Below are 13,470 nucleotides of genomic sequence, written 5' to 3'. Positions count from 1 at the left end.
TTAGTCTTCACAATTGGCATGTTCTTCCCTAGTTGTTGCAATTGTCTTCATTACTTGTTGATCCCCATTCCCTAGTGTTTCATTTGATTGGAAATACTTGAACATAACCGTTCCTAGTGGTTCGACCCTTGACTTACCTCTACACTCGTATTTAGATTTGTTAAGTGATTATAAATTTGTTTGGCTCTAGGGAAGATTAGATAACGACCTACTTTTCCCTACGTCAAAATGGCGCTGTTACCGGGGAGTGACGTTAGTACTTTGCTATAGTTGTTTAGTCTACTTCATTTTATTTGAAAAATACAAAAAAAAAATTTCTTTTTGGCTACGTTTGTAGCTGTGCTACTAATTGTTTCTTTTGAGATTGTATGCGTAGAGCACGTGGTCGTTCTCTAGTGCCATTTGATCCAGATATTGAGAGGGCAATTATAAGGATAAGAGTTGCTAGAAGTTCCTTTAGTTCTGTCCCTCCAAGTGAAGAAGAACCACACCAAGAAGAACAAGCAAGCATAGGAGAAAATCCAAGAGTGGTGTTGAAGGAATTGGGGATTCTGGGCGCATATAGGTTTGAAAGTGGGATTTCTCCACCTACAACACCGGTGAATGACTTTGAAATAAGATCAGTGATGATCAATTTGATAGAGAGGCGACAATTTGTGGGTCCAAGCATGAGAGTCCGCTAAACCATCTCAAAGAGTTCGAAAAATATTGCAACATTATCAAAGTGAATGGAATTTCTCAAGAATTCATTCGCCTCAAGCTTTTCCCCTTTTCTCTCATAGGGCGTGCTTTGGAATGGTTAGACAAAGAAGTCAAACCCAATTCTCTGAGGACATGGGATGAAGTGACCGAGGAATTTCTATCCCGTTTCAATCCACAAAAGAAAATGGCGGAGGCTAGAGCTTTGATTCAAGGTTTCAAACAAAAACCTAGTGAAAGCCTCTATGAAGCACGGGAGAGATACAAAGAGTATCAAAGAGAGTGTCCTCACCACGAAATTCCTACCTACCAAATCATTCAAATCTTCTATGGTAGCCTACGTCCTCAAGGGAAATCGTGTTTTGATGGAGGAGCCAGAGGTCCCATTATGAATATAACGGAGGAGGAAGTGGTAGACATCATTGAACACGTAGTGAGGTATTATAGAGATTGGCAAGATGGTGAAAGAGAACCAACTAGCAAGAGTAGCTCTTCGGTGTATTCGGTTGATCATCTTAATGCCATAAACAACTTGTCCTCACAAATGAGAAACTTAGGGAAGGAAATGTCCACAATCAAGGCGAAGTTGGAAAGTTCTACCTCCCAAGTTTCAAATCTTCCCTCCCAATTTAAGGGGAGGTATGTCTTCTAACTCTCAACCTCCTCCCTCTTCTAATAACATGCCTAGTGGTTGCTTTTTTGTGATGTATGTGGTTCATATGATTATGATGCTTCTAATTTCCCTCATGCATGTATGGATGTGTGTGATGATTAAAATGGTAATATGAATGAACATGTGAATTATGTGTCAAATAATAATGATTCAAGGTTTGAAAATCAAAGAGGTCAATGGAATAGGAATTATCACAACCATGGAAATTTTGACAACTATAACCAAGGTTGTGGTTATAAGAACCAAGGGAACCAAAACTCCCGAGGTAACTATAACAACCAAGGTTATAGTAGCTAAAATCAAAACCAAAATTATGGTAATCATAACCAAGGTAATGGGAACCATAATCAAGGTTATGGTCAAAATCAAAATAGGGGTAATTAGAATAATCAAAATAGGGGAAATTTTCAAAACAATGCTCAAAGGGGTCCCCTACCCGATTTTTCTCCAAAAACCCAAAGTGATAATTCCTATGCTCAACCCTCTTATTCTTCTAAGACTAACTTGGAAGAAATCATAGAAAACCAAACCAAGTTGTTGAACACTTACATGGCGGTGAGTGATAAGAAATTTAATGAGATGATGACTCATAATAAGATGCTTGAAAACCAATTTCTCAAGTTGTTAATGCTTTGAAATACCAAGCAAGCCCTTCTTATTCACCCTCTCAAGGCCTAGACCCTAAGAGACCCATTAATTTTATAGTCACAAGGAGTGGTAAGGTGCTTGAGGAGAGTTTGCCTAGCAAGAGTAAGGGTAAGGAGGGTACCAAGTAGGTTTTGGTTGAGGATGAGGGAAATGGTACATTTTTGAGTGAAATAGTGGTAAAGCCACCTAAGGAGGTGAAAGAAGAGAGAGAAGTTGTGAAACCCAAGCTTCCCTACCCACAAAGATTCATGAGACACATGTTGGATAAACAATTTGGAACATTTATTGAGATGCTCAAACAACTTCATCTTTCTCTACCATTTACCGATGTCGTCACCCAAATGCCAAATTATGCAAAATTCCTTAAAGACAGTTTTAGTGGAAGGAGGACTTGTGATGTTGTGGAGATGTTGAACTTAACCAAGAATTGTAGTGCAATCATAATGAATAAGATGTCACCCAAGTTAAATGACCCCGGAAACTTTTCCATCCCTTGTGCTATCTATAAGATGCAAATCGATAATGCCTTATATGAATTAGGAGCTAGTGTTAGCTTATGCCATATTCGGTTTATCAAAGGCTTGAACTAGGGGAGCTCTTGCCTACCAGCATTAGCTTGTAATTAGCTGATAGATCAATTAAGTTCCCAAAGGGTAAGGTAGAAGATGTTCCTTTGAGGGTGGGAAAATTTGTTATTCCGATGGACTTTGTGGTTCTTGAAATGGATGAAGATGCTAGCATTACTATCATACTTGGTAGACCTTTTTTTTGCTACCTCGGGTGCCATGATTGATGTCAGGAGTGCTAAAATTTCACTTAAGGTAGGAGATCAGGTTGTTGAATTTGACTTGAATGAAAGCATGAAGTATCTAAGTTCTTCTTTGGAGAATTTTATGATGATTGACTCTCTTGATAATGTTGTCTCTTCTATGCATGAGCAATTGCTCACCTCTAATGATGCAATTGAATATGTCTAGTTGAACAAGGAAAAGATAGGTGTTCCTAGAAAAGAGATGTCTTTGTATGAAGATTTGCTAAATGGAAGCATTGAAGACGTGGATGAGCAAATGTGCATGAACATCACTAGCCAAGAAGCATTGCAAGTGGATACAATAAAGGAAGGTAAAGGTGTTCCTATGGTTGAGCTCAAACCTCTTCTATCACACCTTAGGTATGAATTCTTGGGTCCTAACTCAACTTTTCCCGTGATTGTTAGTTCCTCCTTGAGTGAGAGCCAAGCTCAAGAGTTGTGCGGTGTGTTTAGAAAGCACCAAGGTGCTTAAGGATATATCATTGATGACCGCAAGGGTATAAGCCCCGCTTTATGTATGCACCACATCACTCTTGAGAATGGTGCCTCACCTAGCATCGAAAGACTACAAAAACTTCACCCTCAAATGAGGGTAGTAGTCAAGAAGGAAATCACTAAGCTATTTGATACGGGAATCATATTCCCCATCTCTAGCTCAAGGTGGGTTTCCCCGGTCCACGTTGTCTCAAAGAAAGGAGGCATGACCATTGTAGAGAATGAGAAAGGTGAGCTTATTCCTACAAGGACGGTCACGGGATGGAGAATGTGTATAGATTATCGACGTCTAAACACATCCACCAAAAGAATCATTTCCCCCTTCCCTTCATTGATCAAATGCTTGAAAGTCTAACAAGGCATAAGTATTATTGTTTTCATGATGGGTATTCTAGTTTCTTCCAAATTCCTATTCACCCGGATGACCAAGAGAAAATAACTTTTACTTGCCCATATGGAACCTTTGCTTATAGGAGAATGCCATTAAGGCTTTGCAACCCCCCCGTCACCTTCCAACAGTGTATGATGAGTATGTTTGGAGATATGTTGGAAGAGGAAATAGAAGTGTTCATGGATGATTTTTCGGTGGGAGGTGTTTCATTTGAAGCTTGCCTTGAGAACCTTGAAAAGTGTTTGGCTCGAAGAAAAAAAGTGAATCTAGTCTTGAGTTGGGAGAAATGTCACTTTATGGTTGAGGAAGGCATTGTCCTTGGTCTTAAGATATCCTACAAAGGAATAGAGGTTAACCAAGCGAAGATTGGAGTCATTGAAAAGCTACCACCTCCGGTTAATGTAAAAGGTGTGAGATCTTTCTTGGGACTTGCCAGGTTTTATAGGAGATTCATCAAGGACTTCTCTCTGATTGCTAAGCCTCTCAATGATCTTCTTAAAAAGGGTGTTGAGTTTGTATTTGATGATAAATGCTTGGAAGCATTCAACAAATTGAAGAAAGTTTTGATTTCCACCCCCACAGTCCAAGCCTCGAGATGGGATTTACCTTTTGAATTGATGTGCGATGCTAGCGATGCGGCCATTGGAGGTGTGTTGGGTCAAAGGGTTGATAAAAAGCTCTATGTCATCTATTATATGTCAAAAACCCTCAATGAAGCTCAACGAAATTACACAACACCGGAAAAGGAGTTTTTAGCAATTATGCTTGCTTTTGAAAAATTTCGTTGTTATTTGTTGAGTTCTAAGACCATTATCTTCACGAATCATGCAGCTCTCAAATATCTCTTTGCTAAGAAGGAATCAATTCCTAGATTGCTCTAGTGGGTGCTTGAACTTCAAACCTTTGATATAGAGGTTAGAGACAAGAAACGAACGAAGAATGTTGTGGCGAACTTTAAACCTCAGCCTGCTGACCTGCTGTGCACACGTACGAAGGGGTATATGCGCGCACACAGCAGGAACAACCTTCCCTTATTTTATTTCATGCACAGCCACCCTCATTTCATTTCTTTCTCTCTCCCCGACCTCACCCTCACTTTTATCCCTCATTTCATTTTATTTTTACTTAAATTTTCTTCATAAATCATCAATATAATCCTTTTGATTTACAATCACAAATTACAACAACAAAAATACAATTTTAAACTTCGAAAATCCAGATTTTCGAATACAATTTTCAAAATTTTAGGTGAAATTTTCGGTTTTTGGGGTTTTCTTATTTGGAATTGGAACTTGCAATTTGGTGTTCTAATTGGCTTATTAACTTTAATTTTTCCATTTTCAAGAGTTTTAAAGAATCATTGAGGTATGATTTCTCCATTTCTATTCATCTTCTTCATCATTTTGAAGCTTGAAAACCTTGGTTGGGCTTTAATGGCAGAACTCCATTATTAGTTCTTTTTTCTTGTATTTTGTGTGTTTATTATGATATTTGATGATACTTTAAAGCTTTTTCATGATGAAATTGTTTAAATTTCTTGAACTCTTGACACCACCATTTTTGGTCATCTTTCTCTCTCATGGGTATTGTTCATGGTAGCATTGTTTCTTTGCTTATTTAATATCTTCGTCAATTTTGCTTACGATGTTCATGAATTTTTGCTTCCATGATAAACTTTTGCCATTAAATTTATGTTAGTTTGCTTCTTAGTTCTTAATATTTCTATGTTGCTACTATACTAGTCATGGCATTAGTTCTTTGTAATAATTCTTGATTCATCTATTTTGGGATTATTTTTGTGCTTCAATTTCTTGAGCTATTCTTTATGATAATTGGTGATTTTATTACTTCTTGTGCACTTGTGTGTTTGATCCAAATTCATGATGAATTTCTTATGCTAGTCCTTTCTCCTTGTAGATGGCTCCTTTACGTCGCAAGAAAAGGGCTCACACCAATGCTAGCATAACCCCATCACGACATGTTGTCCCTCCTCCTCCCGAGGTGGTTCAAACCTATGGTATTGAATTTTCAAAGGAACTACATTGGGAGAGATTTGTTCAATTGACAAAAAGGAAGCTCAAGTCCACTCGTTTCTATGATCCACTTCTAAAATACGGCCAAATTGCAACCGTCTCTGACGGTCGCAGATTATAGTAAAAACGGTCGCAATTAATAATTGCGACCGTCAACGGTCGTAAGGTGGTGGTCGTTATTCATGTGGTCGCAGAAAATCATTATTACGACCGTTTGACGGTCGTAGATTTTTTGCGACCATTTTTATTATTTTCAACGACTGTTTAGAAAACGGTCGCAAAAATTTAAAATTGCGACTGGTTAAATCAGCGGTCGCAATTTTTGGAATTAGCGACCGCCATAAGCCGTCGCTAAAATTTTTAAAAAAAACAAAAAAAAAAAAGAAAAATCGCACTACTGTACTTCACATCCAGCCTCACCAACCACCGAAACCACCTTTACCCACCACCACTGCCAACCCAAACCACCTTTACCCACCACTACTGCCCACCCTAACCACGTAAACCCACCGCCGCTCACCCGAAACCACCTAACCCACCACCACCGCCAACCTAAACCACCTTTACCCATAACTTCCCACCCAAACCCTCTTTACCCACCACCACTGGCCACCCTAAAACACCACCAGCCACCGCCCAGCCTTAACCACCTTTACCCACCACCACCACCACCCATATTCAACTCAAAAATTGTATAAATTTATAAAAAAAAATTAAACCCACAAAATTAAACCCAAAAAAAAATACCCACAAATTTTGAACAAAATTACACAAATCAAACCGAAAATTGAACAAAAATTAAAACAAAATTCGAACAAAATATAACCCACAAAAACTAATTAAAATTTGAACAAAAATCAAACAAAATCAAACCTGCAAAAACTAACAAAAATCGAACATCAAACCCACAAAACTTAACAAAAAAAAAACCCAGCAAAATTGAAACCCACAACAAACAAAAATCACAAAAAATTTCGAACAAAATTCGAACCAATATTCGAAAAACAAATCAACAAAATTCAAAAAAAACTTCGAACCAAAATTCAAACAGAAATTCGAACAAAAACTAAAATGAAACAACAAAAATCGAAAATAAAACTCCAGATCTTTCCTAATATTTCTTCCTCATGGGGTTTATATGGTCAAATTCGACCATGAAAACTCCAGATCTGAAGTTTTCATGGTCGAATTTGACCATGAAAACCAAAATTCTTGAAAAGGATGGTGGCGGCGCGGCTCGTTCATTCGTTGCTTACTTGTGACGGTGGGGCTTGATGTGATGGCTTAATGAAGAAAGGAGATGAAGAGAAAGAAAGAGGAGATGAGAAAGAAAGAAAGAGGATAAGAGAAAGAGGAGATGAAGAGAAAGGAGGGCGTGAGAAGGGAGAAGGAAGGAGGGCATGAGAAGGGAGAAGGAAGGAGAATATGAGAAAATGAGGAAAAAGAAAATAATGAGAAGAAACGGCTGCTCCAACAAAAATAGGATTAGGGGGGGTTGCGCAACACTTTTATACTCCATTTTATTAAAAAAAAAATCATTACTTTATTACGACCGCTCTTAGCGGTCGCAAATGGTCGCAAATTGCGACGGTTTCTATAACGGTTGTAATGGTCGCAATTTGCGACTGGTTGTGGCGGTCGCAAATGGTCGAAATTGCGACCGTTTCTATAACGGTCGTAAATGTCGCAATTTGCGACCGTTTTTGACGGTCGCAATAGAATTGTTTTAATTTAGAATTATTTTTAACATGTACATTATTTTTAAGACATTTTTAAATACTTTTGCGACCGTTAAATAGCCTAAAAACAGTCGCAAATCTGCGACCGCCTTGAAAACGGTCGCAAATCTGCGACCGCCTTAAAAACGGTCGCAAATATTATATTTTACGACCGTTTAAATGACGGTCGTAAAAAAACGGTCGTAATTTGACCGAATTTTAGGAGTGATCAAGCAACAACGACAATGTTTAGTGACTCGGGGGCATGGTCTCTATTCTTGCTCTTTGCCTCGATGACTCTTACAAGACCTTGTTTAGTGAGCTTCTGCCTATTGTTGATCCTCATGAGAAGACCCCTTCACACTACCTCAATATTTATGCCCTCATCAATTAAATGTTTCTTGAGCACACAAAAAGGTCGGGTCTTTTCATTTGGAAAGTTTCTCGTGTTCGGGATTAGTTCATGATTCTAAGCAAGGAGGCCTCCTATCAAAGGACAAAGAACAACACCCTTTCTTGGAGGATCCCGGAATGTAAGATTAATCCTTCTCTTCGGCAAAAGAAAAATCATTCGCGAGCCAATTCTGATGATGCACCTTTGACGGATTTTTAAGTTTTGCCCCTGGATGAGCAGGGAGGTACATCTATCCCTTTTTCTTCACTTCAGTTGTCTACTTTGCATTCCAAGATTGATTCTATTGCTAATGTTTTGTCTTCTATGCCTTTGGGGCAATATTTTGTTCTTGGATATGGTTTTCATGCTCGTCAAGTGTATGATTTGCATGTTAGGAGGGGGGAGATCGAGCCGTACTTGAACTACCCGTACCTCCCGGTCCAACAAGGACCTGTCCCTCAATAGGAACCCTATGACCCCATCCGAGGACCTTCTCTTTGTTACCCTTATTGGGAAGGCCCTAACATTCCCTCTATTGCTATTATTGGCACCACCCCGGCCACTTATGATTATAAGCGACACGGTGGATGCGATTTTACTTATGACCCTTCGAACCTTATGCCCTTTCCAAACCCAGAGACATTTGGTAGGTGGGGCCGGTCGGGCGAGTCAATCTTGGATGATTGGTCTCACTTCTTCGAGGTGGATAGAGCTAGGAGGGAGGGTAGGTTGAGGGGTAAGGCTCCCTTGGAAGTATGTGATTACGCTAGCTCTAGCCAAGTGGTTTGGAAGACTGGTGAGGGGAGTACCCATTCTACCCCTTACCATAGTACCGAGTGATTCCATCTTCTCTACCCCCCATACTTGTTTTCCTTCTTTGATGTCTTTCTAATGCCTATTTGCTATTAGGTTTTGAGTTTGGGGGGTAGTTCATTTCAAGCTTGGGGGTATTATATATTTGATATTGTTGTGCTTCACTTTTCCCCCATCGCTTTTATGGTTCACTCTAGGTCTCTTCTCTATGCTAGTGTTGATGGTTATTGTCTCATGCTTCTTTGTTGTTCTGCGTGGTTGATATTGGCTTCTTGATGATGGATTATTTGCTTTCCTTCCTAATATTGTTTGATGTTCGCTTGGTTGTTGTGTCCAATGCTCTCTGCTTCTTGATGATTTTTGCTACTGTCCCGCATACCCGAATCCCTTATGTCCGATTTCTTTGATATAGTTTAGTTGTCTATCTTTTATTTCTTTTGTTTCTTTCTTCATGAAGTTACTAACATTCTTTTGTGTAGATATTTCTGCTTTTCTTTCTTTGTCTCTCACTTTTTAGGTCCTTGATTGGAGCATTCAACGCATGGAATTTGGTAACGAATTTCTTGTTATCGTGCTTGTTCTTTCATATCGGGATCGTTTGGTGAGACCTTTCTATTTTCTTTCTTTTACTCTTCCTTTTGTGTGCATAGTTTAGGATTTGATTAGGAAGAGTTGAATGGTTCGAGGTTACTTGCTATTAACACCTTAGTGTGTTTGGGGTCATTGGCGCTGTAACCGAATGACCATTTGTTTGTCGATTAGGATATTATGTGTTTGGCTTGCTTCCTTGTGTTTTTCTTTTCCTTTTTCATTTTCCTTCTTTTATTTCTTTTGCTTTTCCTTTTCTTTCTCTTTTATTTTCCTTTTCTTCTCCCTTTTTCTCTTTATAATTGCTTTTTGAAAAATGCTATTTTTGAAAATATATAAAAATAGAATATACAAAAAAAGAGAAAAAAAAAAAAAAAACAAATTTATAAAAAAAATGAAAAAAGATTTTCCTTTTGAGGCGAAGTTCTAGTTTCTTCTTGTTTTTGACTTTGCTTCGGACATAGTACCTTTTGGACTTGCATTTTTAGATATTACCCTTCCTAAATGGCAATGGTTCACACGGTTTGAGAGTATCTTCGGCTGATCCAAGGATAGCGCATGCTAAGGTAACCTGGTTAAGAACCTTTGAGGACGTTTGAACCCTTAGTCCACGGGAAAGTGGTAAGATGGAGTTGCTCCCTATGGGTGGATTTGAACCCCTTTAGTTGGTATTTGCTATTTTTAACTTTCCTTGTGAGGTTCACTTTGTTCTAGCCTTTATCATTCTGGTTGTGTGGCTTTTTGGATCTTCCAATATGCATGTCTGAATCCTTGTGTTGTCTTTTAGCTCCTAAGACAGTGATCGAGCATCTTTAGGGAAGGATATGGGCACCAATTCTCATTTTTCTTTGTTTTCTTTTTATTTAGTTACATATTTGATTTTCTATTTTACATATACCTTCTTGCTAACCATGTTGAGCTTCCTAAGACAAGCTAAAACAAGGCATAAACACTATCCTAGGAGTGACATAAATGTCACTCATCAAATTATTGGATAAAAGACGAGAATAATAAAATAATAGAAATAAAGGACAAAAAGGGTGAAATTATTGGAAAATAAGTCGGAATACGACTCAATAAACACCCTAAAAGTGACATAAAAGTCACTTATCAAACTCCCTCAAGCTTACCTTTTGCTCGTCCTCAAGCAAATTAACATGAAACACGGGAGAAGGAGAATGATTTATTCATGCAAAGCTAGAACACTAAAGGAGAAAAAAATGTACACTAACTCACTTTCGTAGGAATCACGGTCAATTTTAGCAAATAAAGACAAGCCCTTTAAACCCCTAGATCGCCCTAGAGGACGAGTGTGCTCTCGTGAGGGTGTCCTAAGAGTTTAACCCACAACTCTAAACAAAACCAAGAAAAAACAAAAAGAAAAAGAAAAGCAAAAACAAAAAGCAAGCATAACCACGACAAACATGATATGACAAGGCTTAAGATAACCAAACAAGCTTTTAGATAGAAAATGCTCCATTTGGACTCAAAACATAGAGACATGCACCAAAGAATGCTCACCTTTCTTAATTAAATGAGGGAATACACGTTCCGAGATGCTCATGGTTGAAAGAGACAAACCTAAGCTAAGCATAGAGAACTAATGATTTCACTCTCCGCCCTAGCCCCATCCAAGACGGTCCACGTTCTCTCCACTAGCTTCAAATCATCCCTTAGTTAGCTCCTCATGATTCCTCGAGGGAACCGGAAAAAGAAATTTTTATGTAGAATCATAAGGTCATCCCGACATCTCAACTATGCATACTCTCTCCATAGGGTTGAAATCTATCTCCCTCCACCGGTCATTGACCTCACCCCTCTAAAGTCAAAGGGTCTTTACTAGGGTTGTAACGTAAGGCTAAGGGTCAAGGCGGGGCAAAAATTTGAAAATTTTGGTGATATTTCCTAAGTGAAGCAAAAGGGTGATCAAACCTCGAAAACAAACTCAAGAAATCACCAAACATCAAACAAAAATACCAATAATGCCGTCTCCCCCAAGCTTATTTGACACCGACTCTCAATAAAAACAAAAATGAAGTAACGCTCCCCCCCCCAAGCTTGAACAAAGCATTGTCCTCAATGCTTAAACTAGGGAAGAAAACGAAACCAAACCAACCATAGAGAGCAACACCATCTTACCACTTTCCCGTGAACTAAGGGTTCAAACATCCTCAAAAGTTCTAAACCGGGCTACCTTAGCTTACAATGTGTCTAATTCAACCCTAAGCATTCTCAAACCGTGTAAACCCTCATCAACTAGGAAGATAAGCAGTCAAAGACACATCATCATGAAAGGCACACAAATCCAAATGAATGAGCGAATTCCAAATCAAAATCATTTCAACTTGTCATAGTCATGTTTGTCACACAAAAGGAAAAAACAAAACAAAAACAAGAGGAAGAAACAAAAAGGTTCACAAATGAGGCATGTAATTAAAGTAAATCCCAATCGTCATACAATTGACCGTTGATAACAACATCAACGATCCCTGGTTCCTTAGAACCAATGCAAACAACCTCGAACCATTCAACTTCTTCCAAAACTAACCTTAAACTAAACACTCAAAGAAAAATTAAAAGAGTGAAAACAAGAAAGGTCTCACCGAGAGGTTGGCTTAGAAGAATAAAGGAGCATAAAATCGAGTTCACCAAATGTCACTCCGCTCCAAGCTTCCAAAAAGCAACCTACAAGGCAAGACAGGACATAAAAGAAAACATTAAAAGAAAACAAAGAAAGAAAACAAAAAGAAAAAGAAAGGAGGGGGAGAAAAAGGGTTAGAAATCCTCCGGGTTGCCTCCCGGGAAGCGCTTGTTTATGGTCTCTAGCTTGACACTTCACCTCCTTCAAGGTGGAATAAAGAACATCACCCTCATCAACTTGAGGATTGAATCATAGATGCCCCCAAGCTTGAGAACAAGCACTCCTTGAGGTCTCAAATCACCACAAGGGAAAGGAGGGAATGAATCAAGAGCCAATGGTGGCTCATCTTTTCTTTTTCTCTTCTTCTTGTCGTTTCTTCTTCTTTTTTCTCTCTTCTTGTCATTCCTTCTTCTTTTTTCTCTCTTCTTTATTTTCCTTCTAAAAGGGCGATGAAGCTTGGAATCCTCGATATTAAGAAGGGCAACCTCACCTTCCTCAAGAGAGCCTTCAAACCAATCGGGAACTTCAAGGAAGTCATCATACCTCATTGTCACCTTATCATCACATTGAGGTAAGCTCTCATTATCCATCACACCATCGATCACATCAACTCTACATACGCTCACCGCCATAGGTCTCTTCAAAACAACATTATCAACTAGCCTACAAGGGAAGGGAACCGGGCCTTCAAACTTGTTTGGTTCACTAAAATCAAATGGCTCCTCAATTTGCTCTTGAACCTTCTTCTCAACCACATCCTCCACAACCTTGTCTTCCTTACTCTCATCCTCCTTGCAAGTTTCTAGATGATAAGCATGTGAAGGGTTAGTAGATGATTGTAAGGGGAGTTTAGCGGTTAAATGGAGAGAAGAAATGTTGGCTAGTTGGGAGTCAACAACTTCATTGTGAGATTTGATCTCTTGGAATTGTTGAGTGAGAATTTGACGTTGTTGAAGAATTTGGGTTTGTGTATGGTCGGGTGGGGATTGTTCTTCATACGCTTGAGGATTTTAGTCATGATGTTGATCTTGAAAGTTCCCCATTTGGATGGAAGGGTAAGAAAAATTTTGGTTTAGAGGATTGAAAAGAGGTTCATCATGGAGGTAGGAGTTTTCTTGCTTTGGAGGTTGTTGAAGTTGTTGAGATTGAGCTTGGGTTACAAACCCTTCTTCCCTCAAAGTCAAAACCTCACCTTGCTTGGGATTCAACTCTCTACAATATGATGCATCATGATCCGTCCCACCACAACAAGCACATGAGAAATCAATGATTTGTGACGGTTTTGAACCCAAACCAACACTTGAGTTCAACTTGGAAAGACCTTTATTCAAGAGCTCAACTGTATGCTTAAGTTGACCGACTTTCTCCAACTCATAAAGATCACCTTGCTTTCCTTGGGACCTTCTTTGACCTCCCCAAGAATAGCTAGTAGCCACCTCTTCAATTGTAGCTTCAACTTGGCTTTGAGGGATCATAATCAATTGGCCACCGGCACCCACATCTAGATTGGTTCTTGAAATTGGCTCCAAGCCATCATAAAAGAATCTCATGAGCAAATTATGGTTG

The 13,470-nt window shown here is 38.9% G+C and overlaps 1 non-coding gene across 1 annotated transcript; it reads right to left on the bottom strand.

Annotated features, from left to right (window-relative positions):
- Positions 1 to 893: 893 nt before the first annotated feature.
- LOC145569593 (small nucleolar RNA R71) lies at positions 894 to 999 on the bottom strand. The gene has a single exon (XR_014096182.1). It is a non-coding gene; the product is annotated as a small nucleolar RNA R71 (small nucleolar RNA).
- Positions 1,000 to 13,470: the final 12,471 nt, after the last annotated feature.

The sequence above is a fragment of the Chenopodium album genome, chromosome 11, assembly GCF_948465745.1.
Source record: "Chenopodium album chromosome 11, dcCheAlbu1.1, whole genome shotgun sequence".
NCBI classification, from domain to species: domain Eukaryota; kingdom Viridiplantae; phylum Streptophyta; class Magnoliopsida; order Caryophyllales; family Amaranthaceae; genus Chenopodium; species Chenopodium album.
This window is presented reverse-complemented; position numbering and strand designations above follow the sequence as displayed.